A 23,246-nucleotide genomic window follows, 5' to 3' on the forward strand; every position below is an offset into this window, starting at 1 on the left:
TTCCTTAACAAAATAGTTATTATGATACCATGTCACTACACAAATGACCATATGAACAACACAAGCAGCAGCTAATAAGATTATCTTCTTATACTCTTCTCTTTTACATTTTCTTGAAGTCATTGCAGTGTCAACTATGCTATGATCCATTTCTTCTCAATCCAAACTACATGATAATGATATAAGATAATATGTGCATACATTATTTGAAGATTTAAAACAAATATCTAGGTAAAAGATGTAAAACAATAATACTAGTGCAATACAAAGATGATCAACTAAAAACAATGATACTATTAAATCATGTCTTAATTTAATATTAGCCTGGTTATTATTTCCTCTGGTCCATGTTGGTTTTTCAACTTGGATGTTTTTCATACTATCTCTGCATTTTTGTTGATTCAGAATTTCTTCTATATACTCCGTCTTATACATATTTCTTCATGTTTCAGGAAATCATTGATTAGGTTAGGAGCCAATATGCCTGCGAGAGCAGAGCGCATGGCTCGGAGGAGTGATTTTGATCAATACACCCCTTGTTGCAGTGGGGAAACCTACGATGTTGTTATATATTGTGGGATTATTGACATTTTGCAAGATTACGATATCAGCAAGAAACTGGAGCATGCTTACAAGTCTTTACAGGTTGACCCTTCATCAATCTCAGCTGTTGATCCAAAGCTTAACTAAAAAAGGTTCTGAGATTTTGTGGGTAGAATATTCATTGAAGACTGGTAATAGTAACTAGAAAAAGGTTCAAACATTAACATGATGGGAGAGTTTTGATCTGAATGTCTAGAAAATAGCTGAAAGAAGAATCCATTGTTTGGAGTTGGAGAGCTTGTGGTTGACGGTTTGACTCACGGACCACTGTTTTTGTGGCTATGACCAAGGGAGCTCACCTGAATGCGCAAGTTGTTTTCGTGGCTGAATTTTGAATGTACACAGCCATGATAATGAAGGCAGGGAGATCTTTGTACATGGAGGATGATAGAAATGATCTCTGTCTTTTTTCTCTTTGTTTTTTTTTTTTTCCGTGAAAGGGAGCAGGGTTTGTGGATTCTTTTTTGTGGTCACAAATAGGATATGAATATGATGTGAAAAATGGTTGAGGAGACATGAAAATGTTTCTCAGAGATTGGATTCAAAATGCGTGGATAGTTTTTTGTTAATAAAAGAAAGTGTACAATTCATTTAGAAAGGATAGATGGTAAATTTCTCTTCTTTTTTCCTCGAGAAGTTGGCAATTTCTTGTTTAATTTGAGATATTTTGGAGACAAGGTTGAGATATTAATCAATTAGCAACTTAAATGCTTCCTCTGTCAAATATAATACAGTATATAATTGGAAGGCAGAGAAAATGAATACAGTATATAATGGATCACAATATCACGTTCACAAACAACAATATTTATCAAAGCAAACCAAATTACTAGTTCAATTAAAATATAGGAGTATTAATAAGAAGCATGCATCAAGGAATGTAAATAAAAGAGAACATAAGTTATGTAGAAAATAAAAGACAACACACAACAGTCATTCCAATGAAAACAACTTAGCCCACGCATTTCATATTATTTTGTAAGATTAATTAGATACCTCTCCAGCGTTCACCGTAATGACATGCGGAGTAAACCAAGATCCTGGCCCTGCAAAAAGATTCCATTAGAGGATACCATCACATGCACAAGAAATTCAACCTTTAACTTCATGAGTGAAACAAAGGAGATCGTGCACATTTTTTTTCAAATAATATAACATGTAGATATCCAATAGAACAGTGGACACAAGCAAATAAGAAATTAGCATATTCAGGACAAACAAAAATAAAATAAAATACACATAAGAAATGGGAACAGCAGCACATGACACACGGGCAAAAGAGTAATTTTGAAAATCAGGGAATCGATAACCCGATGGAAAAGGTCCCAACTCCAAAATTACAGTTCAAACATATAGATAAATAAAAAATATTTAAGTACAATAACAATTAACAGGTATCACAAAAAGGTAGATAGTTCCATTGCATTCATTTGATTCTTTTTTTTGTTTTGCAGTTGTCAATTGCAAACCTGAAAATTCCAGCATTGTTACTAGTTAGCAGAAAGCTCTACATCTGCCAATTGAATAGTTAACATTGTTACTTGTTATTCCAACATTGCTTAAAACCTATTTATTTATTCATTCATTCAGTTTTAACATATTCTTTTACCCTTACACCTTTTCAGTTTTTTCATTTTATAGTTGAGAAAAGAAAGTGTTGCTTAAGCATTAAATTGTTTTGTTTGCTATTGTGGTAATCATGTTTAGGAAAGGCTTTCTGGACTTCCCAGTGGCAGTGCATTGTTTGTAGAAGCTATGACGTCTCAGCAACTTATGTTTTCCATTCAAGAGGAGGATTTCATAGAATTGAATGATATTGCATGAATTGATTGGCTTTAAGAGATAACTGGTAAGAAATTAGTATTTTGCAGTCAGTTGAAATTAGTATTATTAATCATAACTGCTTGCAAAGAATAATTGAATGTGCCGACACTAGAATACTGCTCCTCGATGTATAATGCAAAAGGTTTAAAATTAGTGATAAAAAATAATTAAAAATAGTGGATAAGTTAGATGATAATTGAAAATTTAAGTTTATAAATATAAAATGAAATGAAAAGATTTTTAATTTTCTTACTGAATTTCAGAATTCGTTACTATACATATTTTTAGAAGATAATTATTTTATCCTAAAAATTAGAATTGTAAATTTTTTTACTTCTAATTTTAATTTTTTATGAAATTAATTAAATAAATGAATTTATACTATAATTTATTGGTTTTGTATTGTAAAAATTATATATCTATATAAAAATATATAAATGGGGCATTTACTTTTGATGTCCATTTTTATTTAATAGATTTTGCTCCAAAATTAATTAAGAAATTATTAGTTCCTTCTGTGACACCCTCTACCCCTCACATATATACTAATAAGGAATAAAAAAAATTAAACTTAATTCAAGTTTTTAAAACATATTTAAATACAAGCCTTTCAAGAAGGTAGCAGGCTCACATTCACCTTTCTAACATTATCATAAAACTTTTCTAAATAAATAATAAATTCACTTCGGCTCAAACAAGGTCGTCTATAAAACCCTATACCCCAATGCCACATCCTATCAGAGCGTTGTGTCTCGACGTCCTTCAGCACATGGTTCCTTAAAGCAATTCACCTAGTCATCTGCTCCCCCGAACACAAAGTTCAAGATCATCACAGGATCCAAACACAAACAACACACGGGAGTGAGTTATTACATTCCTAACTAATAGAGAAACAAGACAACTAGATATACATATAATATAAACCAAATAAAACTTAGTTACACGAAATTCATGTAATTCCACCACTTTGTCATTCAAAGTTCACTTTTCAATCATCAATCACATTACACAAGAATCACACGCTTTGATCAAGACATAATAACACATCAATTTCATAATAAACAATTAGCAAGCGCATGAGACAGTTATGCTAAGACTCAAGCCTATATGCAATGTGGTACCATGTCAGTGAAAAACCACCCTGGGGCGCTTAGGAGTACATAACAAGACACACCACACAATGTGTTTGTCAGGTCAGTCTCACTAAGTAAGATCATAGGGAGACCAGTCAGGGTCACGATGTTTTGCAAGAATACTCCAACCATATGGGATCAACATAGGCTTAAAGGAGTACTCAAACCCGGTGACCCCCAAGGCCTACACTCCGAAGAGTCCGTCAGGGCCTCTCCCTCCTGATTCAGGTCCAACCCCTAAAACAATTTTGCATGCAGACACTGCTCATGAATTATACAATACCCACGACCTCACGCTCGTGTTTTAAACACGTTCAACACAATTGCACTACGATTTAACACTGATTCCTAAATAGGAAACCTACACTTTCTCTTTAACACTGGTTCCTAATTAGGAACCTACACTTTCTCTTTAACACTGCGCATCAACGCTTTTCTCAAGATAACACTGGTCGGGTTATTGTACAATTCATAGCTTACAACACAAGTAATGTCACATCAAGTGTTAACTACACACTTATCCACAACCAAAACTCATTCACAATTTCACACCTCATAATGTCACAATCCACCATCACATGTTTACATGTATCTCACAAATTAACACCTGTTCAACTTTACACTTATACTTAATCTTAATAACAATATTATAATCTCAAAGCAACATGTTATTTCACAATTTATCACATATTCCATTTATAAACACTGCTAGTGAGTTACACAATACCACGACCTCACACTCATGTTTCAACACATTTAACACATTGCGCTACAATTTAACACTGGTTCCTAAATAGGAGACCTACACATTCTCTTTAACACTGCGCATAAACAATTTTTTCAATATCAACACTGGTCGGGTTATTGTATAATTCACAGCTCATAACTCAATACACACATCTCAATACACATGTATCTCAAATCTAAACATAGTATTCTCGAACTCCAACATTTGAATAATTTTTGGAATCACACAATAACAACACTACAACATTATTTACATAAAATATTAATATAAATAAATATATAACTAAATCTATATATATAAATCCAGCAACGTATATCATATTTGATCATGAATTTAAAGAAAGTTTTCAATGTACCAATTTTAAATAATTATATAAACACTTTCTCATATATATAAGTATACATGAATTCATATATATATTATCTAAGAATACAACACATAGTCTATTAGAATTCTTTTCTCAATTTCAAATATAATATCAATTTTAAACTATAAAAAAAACTAAACAGCATGAAAAGGGGAAAATACAAACTCAATATTTTCTTTCTTAATTTCATCAATTCATACTACGGTTCACACTCAATACAATAGCACATTAATTTCACAAAAATTTCTCATTGGGACATCAAATGATTCATCAAACATATATAATTTATATATAATTCATAGTTATAATTATAAGGATAAAGTAAAAATTGTAGAAACACCCCAAAACTCATTCCAATTGATACTCTAAGGATCCCTGCACATGTTCTTACTAATCCCCAATCGTGAATAACTAATCCCTTACCTCTGAGCGGACTCACGTGTCTTCAGTCAGCGATAGCAGCACCTCTAGCGGTTCCCTGAGATTCTTTCAGTTATTCCTCCGACTGCTTCGATAGAATTCCCAAACGTCAGAGAGATTTAGAAGAGATTGAAACCTCCACTTGTACTGTCTTCATGCGATTCCTTTTTCTCCATCCACGAATATTATCTCGCAAAACCCAACGGTGGAAGTGTGCGAAAATGAATTTTGAACAACATATCCAAATTTCATGAAAATCCAACGGCTAACGAAACCGGGATCATAGTTTTACCGAGACAGTTTTGGGTTTCTGCGGGAAATTAAAATGCTACAATGCGAAGGGTTTTCCTCTAAGTTCAGATATGGTTTTGAAATTCCCAACGGTGAGAATGTTCGGAATTGGGTTGCGAACATGATACTCAAATTTCACGACGATCCAACGGTGAACGGGTTCGAGATCGTCGTTTTTCTGAGACAGGTTTGGTGGACTGCGGGAAAAAGAAAGGGTTTTGAGAGGAGAAGGGGAAAAACGAAAATGAGACCAAAAAGGAGGCAGCTGACTTAACATAACTATTTATACCTAGGGTACTCAGCCTATTATTTTCTATATATTTATTTATTTATTTATTTTTACTAAAAAGCTTTTTAAATTTATTTACGAAAAATTGGGATGTTACACCTTCTCTTCCATTGCTCATGCACCCAACCTCAATTGTTATCACAGTAAATAAATTAAGGAACAAGTAATTTATCTAATATCTATATCTTTTGTTATATTTGTGGGACCATCAGAATTTCCTCTCTCCACTATAGTAGCAAGACCTATTCGTTACTGTTTGTGCTACTTTCATTTTCCAATCTTGTTCAGGAGGCAAATCAGATGAATTCCAAATTGTAAGTGTTACAACATAATGATAGTTTATGAATTGACTTAACCTTCTTTGTACTTTTGAGGTTAAGCTGACTAATTTTATGTTCTTCATGGTATTTTTGTTTGGATAAATCTCTCCATAAATACTTATGAGAGAAGAAAATAAAAGAAAAAAATGAAATAAGCTTCTCCATAAACTAAAACTAGTTCATAAACTAAAACTAGTTTATGCATAGGTTAAAAATTAGCTTTTGGAGAAGTAATATGAGAAAGCTTCTACTCATTAGCTTATGGAGAAGCTTTTTCTTTTTAATTTTCTTCTCCTATTAGTGCTTATAGAAAAGCTTATCCAAACAAGGTCCACTATATATTCTGCAATCTGGTACTGTGCCATATATATGGATGGTGGTTTTGGACATTTGGATTTGTGTAGTTGTTGTTAATAACAATGATGCTTATGCCTTTGGGCATGGGTTTGGACTAGTTGTATCGAACTATGTTTGTGTATTGGTATTTTGGGGGAGGATTTCCACTTGCTTACTACATTTTTACATGTATATTATGTAACTGGTTTCATTTTATTGCTACATGTGAGGTATAACTATTCTGTTTTTTAAAGCCATTGCATTCTTTTTTATTTTCTTATGTTTATGTCATTGTGGCCTTATTTTAAAAGCATGGTTTTGTTGTACTAATTATAAGTCACATCTAACTTCTGTTTGAGTTTTTCTTAAAGGCCGAGTGTGATGAGTTAGCTCAGCGTGCTGAGGCTTTGAAGGAAGAAAATGCTTCTCTCCGGTCAGAAGTAAATCAAATCAGGAGTGATTATGAGCAGCTAGTCTCCGAGAATTCAGCTCTCAAGGTAATGTTAGAATCTTATATTGCTACTTTTTGGAAATTGGAAGTTTTTAAACGGAGGGAAAGAAATGAAGAGGGATGGGATGGTGGGGTCATTATTTCCTCTTGCTCAAATGTCTAACTAAAGAAAGGAGAACTAAGGAACTCTCTAAAATAGTATTTAATGAGAATTAAGGCATAACATTCAAAACATCAAGGATTCCATTTAACAATACTGGAACATAGACGTTAATAATAACAAGAGTCAAGTAATATAAAAGAGAAAAAAAAAAGTACAACAAAAAAGGGAAACATATGGTTGCCTATCTAAATATGACAGTGAAAGAAGGAATATAAAATAGAACATAGACCTCTCTTTGATGTGAACAGAGTAGAGACCACAAAATGGTGTGCCAAAGTTCTAGAGTGTGGGCATGTGGGGTTGTCCAGAAACTCCACTGGTATGCCATGAGTTGGCAGGAAATGCAACTGATAGCTTTGGATCATGTTGTTTGTGTTGAAGAGAAAAGAGACTGGTGTTATTTAGCCTTTAAAAGGAATGAGTTTCACATAGGGCTTGGATTCTAATGAAATTAAAGGGGGGCAAGATCCTCCCCAAACAGAATGAAACAATATCATTCAAGGGTCGAGGCCAAAAAATGAGGACTTTTGTGTCTAATGCAATAGAGGTCGTGTTGCCTGCTTTTCATTCATGGTGCTCCACTTGGGACAGCGAGCTGCAATGCAATGGGGTTCCACTTAGTGGCCCATATTCATGATGCGCTGCAATGCCATACCAGCACTAGAGAGTGTGATTGATTACTTTGCTGGAAGCTGATGACTTCTTGGGTTGCCATCTAAACACTAAAATGGGGAGGTAAACAGAGATTGGAATTTACCATTAAGGGAAATTGGAGAACACAAACAAGCACATAGAGGAAAGATACAAATAGACATGAGGCTATGAAATAGCATAAAATAAGAGAATGACCAATTTTATGTTATAGGATAGGATTGTAGATTTGGGGAATTCGGCTTTGGCCTATTTAAATCTCAATGTAAGCTCAATCCATTGAACCTGTGAGTTAAATGGATTAGATCAAGTTGACCCGTGAACCAATCCATTTGTAGGATTGTGTTATTTTACTTTTTGTTTCTTTTGTTGGAAGCTGATCTATTACTTTTTATTCAGAAGAATCAATGCTACAACATCTCTGAGGATACCTGGCAACAAGTTCTAGCTTTCAACGGGTTTACCTATGAAAGGACTAAATGCTTAGTAAAAACATAAACTAAAAAGAGATCCAAAACCAAAAAATGGAAAGCAAAGTTGGACAAATTTTAAAGGAAGCAATAGGACATGTCTGCAATCCATGGTAGCAACAGGGTCTGTTCTGCCCATAACGCAAATAATTATAATGATGGGCAGCATAAAGTGGAAGTTGCAATCATGAAATCGTTGTTTAGATAAGAAGAGATGCTTCATAAAACAAACAGATCCAGAGTTGGTGGCAGTGGTTTGCTTCATAAAACAAACAGATCCAGAGATGCTTCATAAAACAAATAGATCCAGAGAAGTTTCAATATAGGCTTTCAATCTCATAGAAAACGAAACATAAATCAAAAAAATCAAGCAACCCTTATAACTACAAAAATGAAATCAAAATCAAACAAACATAAGCTTGAAAAAAGAAAAAAAAACAGAGATGAGTGAGGGAGAGAGGAACTTACTAGCGAGAAGAAGAAAAGCCACGGAGAGGGAGTGGTAGCTCGTGACGCTGCTGAGAGGGAGAGAGAGAGAGAGCTTGTGATGGTGTGCTGAGAGGGAGAGAGCTCGTGCGTGCGATGAGAGAGAGAGAGCGCTCGTTCGTTCGTAGTGTGTGGTGTGAGGGTTACGGGGAATTTTAAATTCTTTGCTTTTTAATGAGAATTTCAAATTCTCTGAAATTAGTATATGAAAATACTTTGTAAAAATGACAGCATTTTAATTACTTTTAAAATACCCCATCCAAACATATTACATTATTGAAAGGCAATTTAATATCTCTGTTGAAATACTTTACCTAGTTAAATTTCCCCATCCAAACACAGGGTTAGTGTTCATCTTTATGTCTTTGCGCTTCTATTTGCAGTAACCAGTTATACTTCATCATGACACATAAGCATGAAAAGGAGACTTGGAAATTTAGTGTACGTGTGATTAATATGTGGCATATTCGAAGGGTCCAAGGATTAACATTGAAATGATCTTGACAAATGAGAAGGTATAATATATATTATTCATGTTTATATACAAATAATTGCCATCTGATATCACATTTTTTTTATATTTGCATAGGCTCGTAAGATTGTTGCTCAAATTAAAAATGTTGATCTTGATAAATGGAATGATGTTGTTAAAGTGGGTAAAACATATATGATACAAAATTTTGAAATTGAAAACAATATTGGACAATTTAGGACAACAAAGCATGCCTTTAAACTGAACTTTATCAATGCCACAAAAATAAAAGAGTAGGATTTTCCAATGATACCAAAAATGATGTATGATTTTACACTATTTGATGGTGTTCTTACTGGCAGTGTCAATCCTGACTACTTAATAGGTATGTTTATTACTTACTTCTTATTAACTCCACCCATTGTCATGTATTCGTAAGTTAATAAAATTGATACTTCTAATTTATGTAGATAAATTATAGATTATATTGTGCTTGCCTTAGTAATCATAATACATATGTAGGGGCTTATGCAATGTCCATTCAAAACTCAACGTATGGTTCTAGACTATTTACCAATGAAGATTTGAAGGACATTGGAGATTATAAAAATGGGTACTAATTATGTTTCCTCTTTCTTTGTTCAATATTTATACATTCGTTTTCTTTCTTTATTGCATATTAGATCCGAGTCAGCTAAGCCTTGTGACTTGCAGTCAAAGGTTGAGTCAAATCTCTTATTCTTCCCAACACATAGTCAACAAAAATATAGGTTTATTGTCTTTATACTAATATGCTTAGGTTGTATTGGTGTTATAAGGTGTATTGCTAGATATGATGTGAAGACTGAGCTTCTCTTATGAATGTCACAGGAACTGTTAATGCAGCTGGAACAAGTGGCAACCAAAAAAAAAATTCAAATGGCATTAGCAGATGTCACTAATACTTGGCACAACAACCATGACCTCCCAAGCAGATAGAGGAAAACTATCAACAATATCTGTAGGCTTTGTAATAATTTGTACAATGACTTTGTAGCTACATCTTTAACTTCTATTGCATAATAAGATAATGATCCACTTCATGAAACATATGAAGGCTCTCCAGATGACAATACTGAAAATGCAGGTGACAATAATTTCCAAACTATATCAAATGAATTACACGTGAAGTAATAATTATAATTGTGTTACTATGGGTTTTTATGCAGAAACAACTGATACAGAACTAGATGATGAGAATGAGCTATCAAATGGTGTTAATGATTTTGGTCATCACATTACCACATGTTTTACTGTCAATTAACCAGGTTTTAGCTTAAGGACAATGTTATTGATGTCAAACTAATTAACCTTTATTTTTTAGGATATGTTGATCTAGGAGGCACTTCATAATCATGTGCATATTGCCAAGCTGCTATGTGGTATCAAGAAAGGACAAGGAAAAATAGAAATGAAGCTAATGTCAAATATAGTGTTTGTTGTAGCATGGGAAGGATACAACTTCCTTTTCTCAATAATCCTCCAATGCTTCTGCAACAGCTGTTATCTGATGAAGAATCACATGAAAGTAGAAATTACCAACAAAATATCAGAGCTTATAATATGATGTTTGCTTTCAGCTTTCCTAGAGCCAAGATAGATTCAAGTGTGCTCAAAGGAAAAAGTCCAGCAATTTATAAAATTCATGGACAATCATGTCATTTGATTGGCAGCCTATTACCAATGTCGGGCAAAACTCCAAAATTTGCCTAGTTATATATATATGATACAAAAAATGAAATTGAAAACAAAATTGGTGTAGTAAGGTAAATTGTGTTCTTTTAGTTTTGTTTGCTTTCGATGATTATATGTCCGTTTTTATTGAGTTGTCATACAATTAAATGATGGACACAATTATTTAGTTGATGTTTTCGTGACATTTTTTCTATTTATGCATGGCAAAATATACTTGATTCGCAACTGGTGTCAAAGTTAAAAGAAATGCTTGAAAAATACAATGTGTTTGCTAAGTCTTTTAAGATGGCCAAAGATAGATATGATAACTTTTAGACAGAGAGTCTTAACCTACAATTGATTGCAGATAGGAAAAAGGATGGAAGGATTTATAATTTGTCCACAATTTCACAGGTGGCTGCAGGTATTGTTGGTGATGCAAGGCAACCTATCAATTGAGACATAATACTTGAAAAACAAAGTGGACAATTACAAAGAATCAACGAGTTTCATCCTAGTTATCTTGGATTGCAATATCCTCTGTTGTTTCCTTATGGTGAAGATGGACACCGTAGTGATATCAAACATAGAGATATGAATGATTCTTAGCAAAGGAAAAGAAACACAAAGAGTTCTTGTGTTTTAGGTTGCAGTCTAGAAAAGGTGAAACACAAACTTTATTGAGGTCCAGAAGATTGTTTTAGCAATTTATTATTGATGGTTACACAATGATGGAAGCAGAACAATTATTGTTTATCAAAACTCATCAAAAGCAGTTGCATTGTGTTAAATATAGCACTTAAAAAAACTCACAGCAACCAGTTGAAGATCAACATGCCTGTTGTGAAAAGTGTATTATCTTACCTTCATCTTTTGTTGGTTGCCGTAAGTATATGGATCAATTGTAGTTTGATGGGATGGCCATATGTAGCATCGTTGGATTTTTGGATTTGTTCTTAACTTTCACTTGCAATCCGTATTGGCCTGAAGTTCAATGGTTTGTTTCAGCTCTTAAATTAATTGCACAGGATCGACCAGACATTGTAACAACAATTTTTAAACATACTTTGATTCTCTAATAAGTTACAAAAAACTGGTGTTCTTCTTATTCTACTATGTAATATCAATACAATAGAAACATTGATGGCTCATGTAGTAGCTATTTCCTTTTTTGTATGAAAATATAGATGAACAGAGACATATCTTTAATTTAATCATCAATGCTGTCAATAGACAGGCTGGTGGAATGTTTTTCCTGTATGGATATGGAGGCACTGGGAAGACATTTATGTGGAAGACATTAGCTTCTGCATTACGTTCAAAAGGTGATATTGTTTTAACTGTTGCCTCAAGTGGTATAGCCTCATTGTTATTACCCAATGACAGAACTGCGCATTCAAAATTTTCTATTCATGTGCCTACATTAGAAAACTCAACATGTAATATCCACCAAGGTACAAAATAGGCTGAATTGTTAAAGGCAACCAAGTTTATTATATGGGATGAGGCTCCTATGGTTCATAAGTATTGCTTTGAAGCATTAGATAAAACACTGAATGACATCATGCGTATGTCTAATTCCGACAATGCTCCATTTGGTGGCAAAGTTGTTGTATTTGGAGGCAATTTAAGGAAAATTCTTGCTATCATACCTAGAGGAAGTAGATCAGACATAATGCATGCTACTAAAAATGCCTCATATTTGTGGGACTATTGCACAGTTTTAAAACTGACAAAAAGTATGCATTTGCAGTCCAACCTAACATTGGAAAATGCATAAGAAATAAAGAGCTTTTCGCAGTGGTTGATAGATGTTGGTGATGGGAAACAAGGCAAAGGTCATGATGGGTGTTATGGGATAGAACTTCCATCTGATTTTTTAATAACAAACTTCACTGATTCTATTAAAGCAATTGTCAGCCATACCTACCCAGATATCCAGAAGAAGTATAAAGATGAGAAATTTCTCAAATCCAAAGCTATACTAGCTGCAACAAATGAGTTCATAGACCACATTAATGACTATATATTAAACATTATCCCAGGTGAAGAGAAAGAATATTTCAATTGTGATTCAATTGACATAACAGATGTTGCAGCAACTGAATGTTATGAAGCAGTTACACCAGAGTTTCTACATTCATTGAAGATATCTAGAATACCTAATCATATAATTAGGTTGAAAACAAACACACATATTATGTTGATTCAGAATTTAGATCAAGCTGAAGGCCTATGCAACGAGACAAGACTAATTATCTCTAGAATGACCAACCATGTTATTGAGGCACGAATAATTTTTGAAAAAAAATATAGGAAGTTTGGTTTATATTCCACAAATGCCATTATCACCATCTCAATCTCCTTGGCCTTTCAAGATGACGAGAAGACAATTCCTATTTATAGTGTCATATGCCATGATAATCAATAAATCTCAAGGCCAATCTCTTCAATTTGTCGGATTATATCTTCCTCAACCAGTTTTCTCTCATGGCCAGCTTTATGAGGCATTCTTAAGAGTTCAGAGCAAAAGTGGATTGAAAATTCTTATTCATGATAAAGAAGGAAAACCACTAAATATAACAACCAATGTGGTTTTGAAGGAAGTACTTCAAAATTTGTAATATGTTCTAAAACTAGCTAAATAATTATTGATGACGGTGAAAGATATTGATATTAATCATGTACCTTTTCCATGCAGGGTTGTTAACTGCATTCTAGGTTCTAACAGCTTCATCACATCCACTTTTTACAGAATTTGATACAAGACAAATTCTTTAACACTCTTTTGGATAGTAACACAACTAACATGATCTGCAAGCTAGGCACTTTGAATACACTTCTTTGTGTTTGTCATTTGTCTAAAGATGAGCCATTAGTTAGCTATGTTCCTCATAAGGTTGTAACATGTGTTCGTTTGGAATGGTTTATTGACTTGGTTTCAGTTTAAGAATACATGCGTTTGTAACTAATTGTCTATGATATTGTATTGACAATGTAAAGGTTTGGTGTTACTCAATTAATAAAATCACCATTGTTTGATGCAGCAAAATGTTTACTGCGTGTATACTTCATGCAATGTTTGCATTGGTGTCTTAAGCAGATTTGGTGTAAGTCAAATTTAGTTTGAATTTGTATTAAATATTGTATTGTGGCTAAATGGTAAGACAGTGTAATGGTGCAACTTTTATTTTTGAATCATAAGCATTAACTTGTGAGACTATTATCTGCAAGGTATCATGAATGTAAAACAGATGATATTTTGGAAATGCCAAGCTTCATGTAATACAGTTAATTAGCATGCCCATACATCTACTGCGTATATGATGACCATTTGGGCTAATATCAATACATTTCAAAGGAAACCACTTCTACAATATTGAATGATTTATAAAGAAATAACTAACTCAATTACTATAATTTTCGTACATTCATGCTACCCTGAGTCATATTTTTTCCTATAACCACTTCAAATAATTTGTAACTTATATTTTTAAATATCAAAGTTTTCAATTAACTAGTTATTGAAATAGTCCAAAACATATTATTTACATATTCAAAAAATGTATTTGATAGTTTTTTATTTGAGAAATCTATTTCTATTCTCCAAAAACCCACATTTTCTTCTTGTACCTAACAATAGTTACTAACAGACCTAATAGGCCTTAATTATCACTTCGTCCATATTATACGATACCATCAAAATGCTTTTTAATTAATTCAAGTATTCTTCTAACAATGTCAAGGTGTCATATTTATGTCAAGCATTGGTCCAAACTTATTTTTAAATAACTTTGCACAAATTAATTTTATACACACTCAAATAAGTAGCAACAAACAAAAAATCGCTATCGACCCATACGAATTACAAATTCGTTAGGACTTTACAGATTCATAATATGTATCAAATTTCAAAGGACAATTTTGGAATTATCCCAAATGGCTTGGGCGTCCAACTATATTGGTGGGTGCAGGAAGCAAATATGTCCTATCAACTTTGTTCATTTTTAAAACTGCAAACATCGTATGCGGTTTTCGTTTCTTCCTTTGCATTTCCAAAGCTTGTTGTGCCTGCTTAAGTGACTAGTGAAAAAGGAACATTTTTCTACCAAAAATGAAGTTGGAGTTTGGCTTGGAAGACGAAGTTGGTCCGTCTCACGACCAACCACAGTGCATTCCTCCACCACCGCCTATGCTTACCACCCTCAACCAGACACTAGTCATGCATAGACACACCGCGCCTGGTAAGAATGTTTCATACAACTACACTGTATTTAGGGTTATTTTATTGTCTCTCAGAGAGCCAACATCATATTAGTCTTAAGATTCTCTGCATTTTCTTTGTTTCGTTAATAAAGTATATTATTTTTTGGAAGATCAAAACAACATGGAACAGAAAATAGAGACCTAGGCATTTAGTTTTAATTTATCAAAAGTGCACTACAAGTGATTGGTGTCTGATTATGTTAGGCATGTTAATTGAATGGGCTAATTGTTATTACATTATATGTTAAGTTGTTTAATGTGTTGAAACTCTGTCAGATATTGTATCAACCTAAAACTCAATTCTATTATCATATATTTCTTCATTGTGTCATTAAAAAAAAGATATTTGTCAGAAAACCATTTCTATTTTACCAATTTGATTTTTATCAAAACTTTGTATTAATAGCTCTACCTGCTATCAACACAGAATGTTAGATTGAAAAAAAATCATATGGATCATGTAGTGTTACCACATTGGTTTGTTTCTGTACTTTTTTCAGTATCATTGATATACCATGTAGTCTATTATGAAAGAGTACTTTTGAAGTTAATATTTCAACTTTGTTCTGTTACCTTTTGAAATTGGCTTTCCAGCAAATTATTTGTGTTGTAGTTTTATCAATGTCATTATCCTTATGTATTGGTTAGTTGTTCTATTTCAATTGATAATATGCATAATGTTGGGCACATTGAACATGGAAAATAGGTCTGTCATGTACATCTTTATGTGAGGTTGAGAATGAAGAGTTTTTCATCGTGACACAAGATTAATGTCAATTTTGTTATAGCATTGTATAATAATATTAGCTGCATATTAATATGCTTAAATGGTTATTTATGTATTAACATTTAATGATGCTAACTTTTTAACTCTAAGGAGTTCAGAATTGATGAACGAAGAGCAGTCAAAGTGCTATGAAATGGTCAAGATCATGTGGCATATCATAAGAACATCAGAGGAGATTTTAAACATTGTTCATGCCAAGGAGTAGATCAACCATTTGTTATGATGGTATTTTCATTTTCATTTTGATTTAACATATCATTTTTTCAATTATTTTGCACAACTGATCAACCAATTATTCTCATTCTAATGTTGCACCTATTTCAAATGTAGACTTATGGTGAAGTTAGTAGGTCGTTTGCCATGAGGTGGAAGGACTAGCTTGAACGTTATTGGCATTTGGTTGACAAAAAGGGAATATGCATATTGTTGTGTACAACCAAGATTTGGACCGCCCAACCATCGTGTCAGGGTGGACAACACTGAGGAATTTCTATGAGCTGACTGGATATCATCAAGTAATGTTAACCCATTATGGTCAGAGTGTATTCTTGATGACCATATTCAAAAGAAGTAGCTATCCAAAATCGTTCCCAAAATGGCACTCATTATACCATCAAGTACCAAATTTGGTCACTTTCAAGATGCTTCTGAATCAATACAAAGTTACTTGCAGTAGCTTGGTAGGTTACTTAGCAATTTACTTAATCATTCAGTCAACCTTTATCTGCCAAATTTTTAATTTCTTCCATTTCTTACATTAAGTTATTGTTATTCTCAGGATGTTCCAAGTATTTTGTATTTTTTATGAAAGAAAAAGGGTTCACTCATTTGAATTTGGAAGACATTGCGGAATGCCACATTTTTTACAATGACTAGAGAAAGACAACTAAAATTGGATTCGGATGGAAAGCTTTTTGTGAAACACAATCTTTGGAACCTGACATGGAAATTGTCTTTGGATTCCCTGATCCAATAATTAACTATGTTTTATTTTGACCATGTTTATAAATTAAGTACAATGTTATTCTGACATTTGTAAATTGACACTTTATTTTGTGGTCGTGATTTTCCTACAAACAATGTCTCTAACATTATCACTTTATTAATTGATTGTTTCTTATATAATATTTGTTTTATTTTGTTTGACCTTCAATTCAGTTTAAACGTGTTGATCATAAATTTTCTTTGTCTATATTCATTTTTGTTCTCATTTACTTAGTTTCCAATTGAATACATAATAATATTGTCCAATGTTATAGCCATACGAATATAACTATATTATCAATTTTCCCGGCTTACCCGTGCGTATGCACGAGTACTTAACTAGTTTTGTGAGAAAGAAGAACGAATGAAAATTTTTGCATGAACATAAGCACCAAAAATATATTTAAAAGACAGAAGATGAATGTTTTGATGCTACCGAGGAGAGGAGGGAATGCTTAATTCAGCTACGTTCACATTATCATCGTCTAGCCTCCTCTTAAAGTCTTGCTTCTCAATTCCTAATTTCCAATTCTATTCATGAAGTTGAACTACGCAATTAGGGAGAAATTGTTGGAAGGCGAAGGTAGAAGCCTTAAAGAAGACGAACAAGAACAAGAGTCAAGAACCAAGCCAATGAAAGTATTGTTGTCATAGAGGTCACAATTCACAACTCTCACCATGTCAGCTTTTATTTTTATTTTTATTGTTTAATAATTTAATAATTTATGGATGAAATTGAATGCTTTTGTTTTTTCTAGTACTATTGAATTTGGATGTCGCTTTCAATTACTGCCATTGAGACTTCGGACCCAATAAAGCTAATGATGATGTAAAACTTTAACTGAAATTGGTTTGTGATTTAGGTAATGGAAGATAAAGGTGACAAAATAAGCCGGGCCAGCCCAAACCCATCCAATGAAATTTAGGGTTTGGGCTTACATTTTTTAGCCTAAATTAAATGTGAGATTTTTATTATGGTCCAATGTAGGCTAAGCCAGTAAAAATCCGTTAAAAGCCCACAAAATTGGGCTTTTACAGGGCTTGTGCTTCATTTTTTAGGCCCGGTTAAATCCAGGCTTTTTTTGGCCCAGCACATTATAGTCTGCAACCCACATTGGACTAGGTAGTCCTTTTTGCCACCTATATTACGAGGTAAACATCGAATGCGAGGTTTTTCTTGAGGAATAAAGTGCTTAAGAATTTGGTTGTTTTGCGTGAATTGTGTTTGTGGTAATACTTGTTAAGTGAAGGTTTTAGTTGTATGGAGTATTGAATGGTCTTCGAAATTGATGTCAAAAATGAAAACAAAAGAATTTTCAGATTTCAAAGATATGGCATGGGTGCTGCAAGACAAGAATTCTCTTTTGTATGTCTGCTTATTCTAATAAAATAATTAACTTAAAGGGATGAATGTTCATTTGAATGTAAATGTGATTTAAGTTGTTAATAATTTGTTAAGTTTGTTGCAATGTGTATTTTGGTGTTGTTCCTTTTTGTTTGAGTTCCATGAGTTTTTGTGTGTATAATATAAAGGTAGGTTAAAATATGTTTTTTCGTCCCTATAAATATTAAAATGTTCCGAATCCATGTACATGTGTGATATTTTGGTTCGGAATTGGACTTAAGAGATCTAATCTTACGTGTCAATGTCAGGTCCTTGTCACATGTCAACTAGAACTTGACGTGTTGACCTGCTAACATTGACACATAGGGTTAGATCTCCTGAATCCAACTTTGAGCCAAAATATCATACATTTACATTTTACGAGAACAAAAAATGTATTCAAAATTTCAGTTTCATTGTCTGATTAAAGCATTGATTCTTAGGACGGATTTCGAACATTTGATATTTATAAGGAGGAAAAACATACTTTAGCCTTAAAGGTATCACATGATACTGCATGGGATTTGCATGTGTATAATGGCCTTATCTTTGTCGTGTTGCTGATTCAACCGTTCTTTATAATATTAAGTTAGTAATTCTATACTTTTAAAGTTGTCATATAGAGACTGTTTAATTCTAACCATCCCACACTAAAGCATCTTAATTGCACGCTTTTAACGGTCTTAGGTATGCCAAGTTTTCTGTAATGGCTTTATCCATTCCAAGCTATTGCATATATACAATTTTATTTTGACTGTACTATATGATATAAGATATTGCGTCCAATTTACATGCATTTAACGGCCTTATGATTTTTTGTTATTTGAGCGTTCTATATTATACTGATGTCATTGGAGATATATCTACTTTTAATCTTCTGTTTTTTTCAATATTTGTAGTAAAACAAATTAAAGATGTGATCTAATTTGTAATCTTGATGGTCTGGTCTGGTCTGGTCTGATCTTGCATGACAAGATGGTTATATAACTACTAAAATGGCATATATGAACGAGTTGGAGATTCTACCGGTGCCTTAACGGTTATATAGGATATGATAGTTTCATTAGTTTGATTCTAGCAAATATCTAGAGTTGCTAACATGGTGATGGTGCACAGGTTAGTTTTAACAAACAAGTTGATATTGGCTAAAAAATTGGCAACAACCTCGAAATTATTTTAGACCTGAAATGACCATTATATATTCCCAGAATAACAGGGACAATAGCCCATTTACAACAGGATTGTGTCTTATAGATGTAATAATTTGGTCCTAGCATTTTGAAAATCTGTAACACTCGTCAGTTTTGGAAGCCAAATTGAATGGCTGTTAATGGGTGGTAATGGCCACTAAAGAATTGTAACAGCCAATAATGAGTGGTAATGGCTAGTAAATGCATTCTTGATGGTAGAATGCCTATATAAGCACATGAATTTGGTCCCTGAGCTCATCCCTTCGAATTCAGTCTTATACACCATCTAGAGAGAGGAAGAGAGAGCTTGGAAGAACCAAAACAAGAAACTCTTCATGGCAATGGCTGGAGGTATGATTTGATCTGCAATTTCCGCATTTTATTAATAACTTGTGTTTCTTTTGTAGTTTGCAATATCACAGGTTAAGAGATTTATTCTAACATTTGGTATCAGAGCCACAATTGCCTCTGCCTTGTCCATTTTTGGTTTTCGGTATTTTTCCGATTTGATTTCTTTTATGGTATGAAGGGCCTTGTTTCTTAAAAATAAGATTAGAAATCTGTATTTCGTTTGATTTCCTTAATTTTGGCTTTTGAATCGTGAAAAATGGTGTCCAAATGAATGAAAAACGACCGGGTCTGCGTATGGGTTGGGTTTGACCCGCTAAAGGTTGAAGATGATGAACAGTGTTAAAAAAAATAAAAAAATCCTACATTTTGAGCTAATTGGGTGTCAAACCCTTAACTCCTAGAATGCAGTAGTACGAGCAGACCACTAAACCAGTAAAACTTTTTTGATATGCAGTCGTTTTTAATACGTTATATACTTATTCTGCTTTACAGTTTTTGGAATTTTGATTTAATTTATGCATGAATATATTCTGGAAAATTTTATTCTATGCATATATATATGAAATCAAATGCATAATGTTATGTTTCAATTATAAAATTATATGAGAATCTTATTCATAATTATATTGTATCTTGATTTTGAAATGCAAAATACCATTTATTCTCATATAATAAAGCTTTATGTCTAAGTGATCTTTATAATTTTGATTAATTATGTATTAGCCACAACATTTATATTTGATTAAAATTATATATTAAGTTGGTTAAAGATCATATAAGGAATTAGACATAATATTGTAATTAATTATACTTGTATAATGAATTTTATCTCACAAATTTTTTTATTATATCTGTATAATTAATTGGGATAAAATGACGTATTATTTTTCATGATTTACCCACAGGCATCATGATGTATGTATAATTTGTCGATTTTATCATAAAGTAAATATTTACGATAGAAATTAAATTATTTTCATGTTGTATCCGTAAAGCATGAATATTGAGCAAGTAATTTGATTATTCTATCATAAGGTTTAAATGTTTCTTATTGAATTAAAAATTTAGCCCACAGGCAATTTTTATGTCACAAGATTCAATTTTATGGTATGTTTACATTGGTAAAAGATACAATTAAGATTAGTATGCCTCAAATTTTGACATAAGCCTTTGGATTTTGCAGCTTCTCAAACTATTAGTTTTTCTGATATTCAATGTGATGTTCCAGAATTCAAAGGAGATAACTATAAGATATGGAAGGAGAGAATTCTTCTACAATTAGGGTGGATGGACATAGACTATGCTAAAAGGAAAGACGAACCACCTGCAATCACTGATGAAAGTAGCCCAGCTGACGTTGCGCTATATGAGCGGTGGGAGCGATCCAATCGGCTTAGCGTGATGTTCATTAAGACCAAAATCTCGGTTGGGATACGTGGTTCTGTTGACCAGCATGAAAAGGTCCGAGACTTGCTTAAGGCCATTGATGACCAGTTCATCACTTCAGATAAGACTTTAGCAAGCACCTTGATCATGAAGTTCTCTTCTCTTCGGCTCACCAGTGTGAAAGGTGTGCGTGAGTACATCATGAAAATGCGAGATATTTCAGCTCAACTTAAGAAATTAGAGGTTGATATGTTTGAGTCCTTCCTAGTGCACTTCATTTTGAACACCCTTCCGCATGAATATGGGCCATTTAAGATTTCCTACAACACACATAAAGATAAATAGTCTATCAATGAATTAATGACCATGTGTGTTCAGGAAGAAGAAAGGCTTATAATGGAGATGGGTGAGAGTGCATTGCTGACTACTGCTTATGGGAAGAACAAAGCAATTAAGTCTCAAGCTAATCAGAAGGGGAATGGTAAAATACCACCTCAAGCTGATATTAAGAAGGTGGCAAAGTGTTTCTTTTGCAAGAAGAAGGGACACATGAAAAAGAATTGCCCCGGGTTCCAGAAATGGCTTGAGAAGAAAGGTAAATCAATCTCATTAGTATGTTATGAATCTAATATGGTTAGTGTTAATATTAACACCTGGTGGATTGATTCTGGATCTACTATTCATATTGCAAATTCTTTACAAGGTATGCAAAACCTAAGGAAACCAGTGGGAAGTGAGCAAAGCATTTTATCAGGCAATAAGCTAGCCTCACATGTGGAGGCCATTGGAACTTGCATTTTGACTTTAAGTAGTGGCTTTATTTTAAAATTAGAAAAGACTTTTTATGTACCAAGTTTTTCCCGAAACTTGATTTCTATTTCAACACTTGTACCGTTTGGATATATCTTTAATTTCAAAGACACATCATTTGAGTTATTTTATAATTATGAATGTGTTGGGAATGGTATCTTGTCTGATGGTCTTTATCTTCTTGGTTTACAAAATAATGCCACTTATAGTTCTATGCATGTTCAAACTGGTATTAAAAGGTGTAATATTAATGAGAATTCCTCTATGTTATGGCACCGGAGATTAGGACATATTTCCATTGAGAGGATTAAAAGGTTAGTGAAAGATGGGGTACTCAATACTCTAGATTTTGCCGACTTTAAGACTTGTGTGGACTGCATTAAGGGTAAGCAGACCAACATGTCTAAGAAAGGTGCTAACAGGAGTTCAAGCATATTAGAAATAATTCATACTGATATTTGTTGTCCAGATATGGATGCACGTGGTCAGAAATATTTTATCACCTTTATAGATGATTATTCACGATATGTGAATGTTTATTTGCTTCATAACAAATACGAAGCATTGGATGCCTTCAAAGTCTTTAAGGCTGAAGTTGAGAACCAATATGGCAAGCAAACAAAAATAATGAGATCGGATAGAGGTGGAGAATACTATGGCAGATATACTGAGAATGGACAAGCACCTGGTCCCTTTGCAAAGTTTCTTCAAGAACATGGGATTGTTGCCCAATACACTATGCTTGGTTCTCTAAATCAGAATGGTGTGGCAGAAAGAAGGAACCGGACATTATTGGACATGGTGTGGAGTATGCTTAGCAACTCTAATCTTCCTAAATCCTTGTGGGCTGAAGCACTTAAGACGGAAGTGTATATATTAAATCGTGTTCCAACCAAGGCTGTCCCAAAGACACCTTTTGAGTTGTTTAAAGGTTGGAAACTGAGTTTGAAACATATGCGCGTTTGGGGTTGTCCGTCTGAGGTGAGAATATATAACCCACAAGAAAAGAAACTTGACCCGAGGACCATTAGTGGGTATTTCACTGGATATGCCGAAAGGTCTAAAGGTTATAGGTTTTATTGTCCACATCATATTACTAGGATTGTGGAATCAAGAAATGCCAAATTTATTGAAAATGATTTGATCAGTGGGAGTGATCAATTGAGGGACTTAGGTTCTGAAATTGATTATATAGAATCTCAACCTTCCACATCAAATGAAAGATTGGTTGTAATTCATACCCCTCAAGTCCAAAGGGATGATGAACAACACATGATTGGCATTCCACAAACTGTTGTTGATAATCCAGTAGATCAAGTTGATCATCAAATTCATGAAAATGATGAACAAC

Source organism: Glycine soja, chromosome 6 (genome assembly GCF_004193775.1).
Source record: "Glycine soja cultivar W05 chromosome 6, ASM419377v2, whole genome shotgun sequence".
Taxonomy (NCBI): domain Eukaryota; kingdom Viridiplantae; phylum Streptophyta; class Magnoliopsida; order Fabales; family Fabaceae; genus Glycine; species Glycine soja.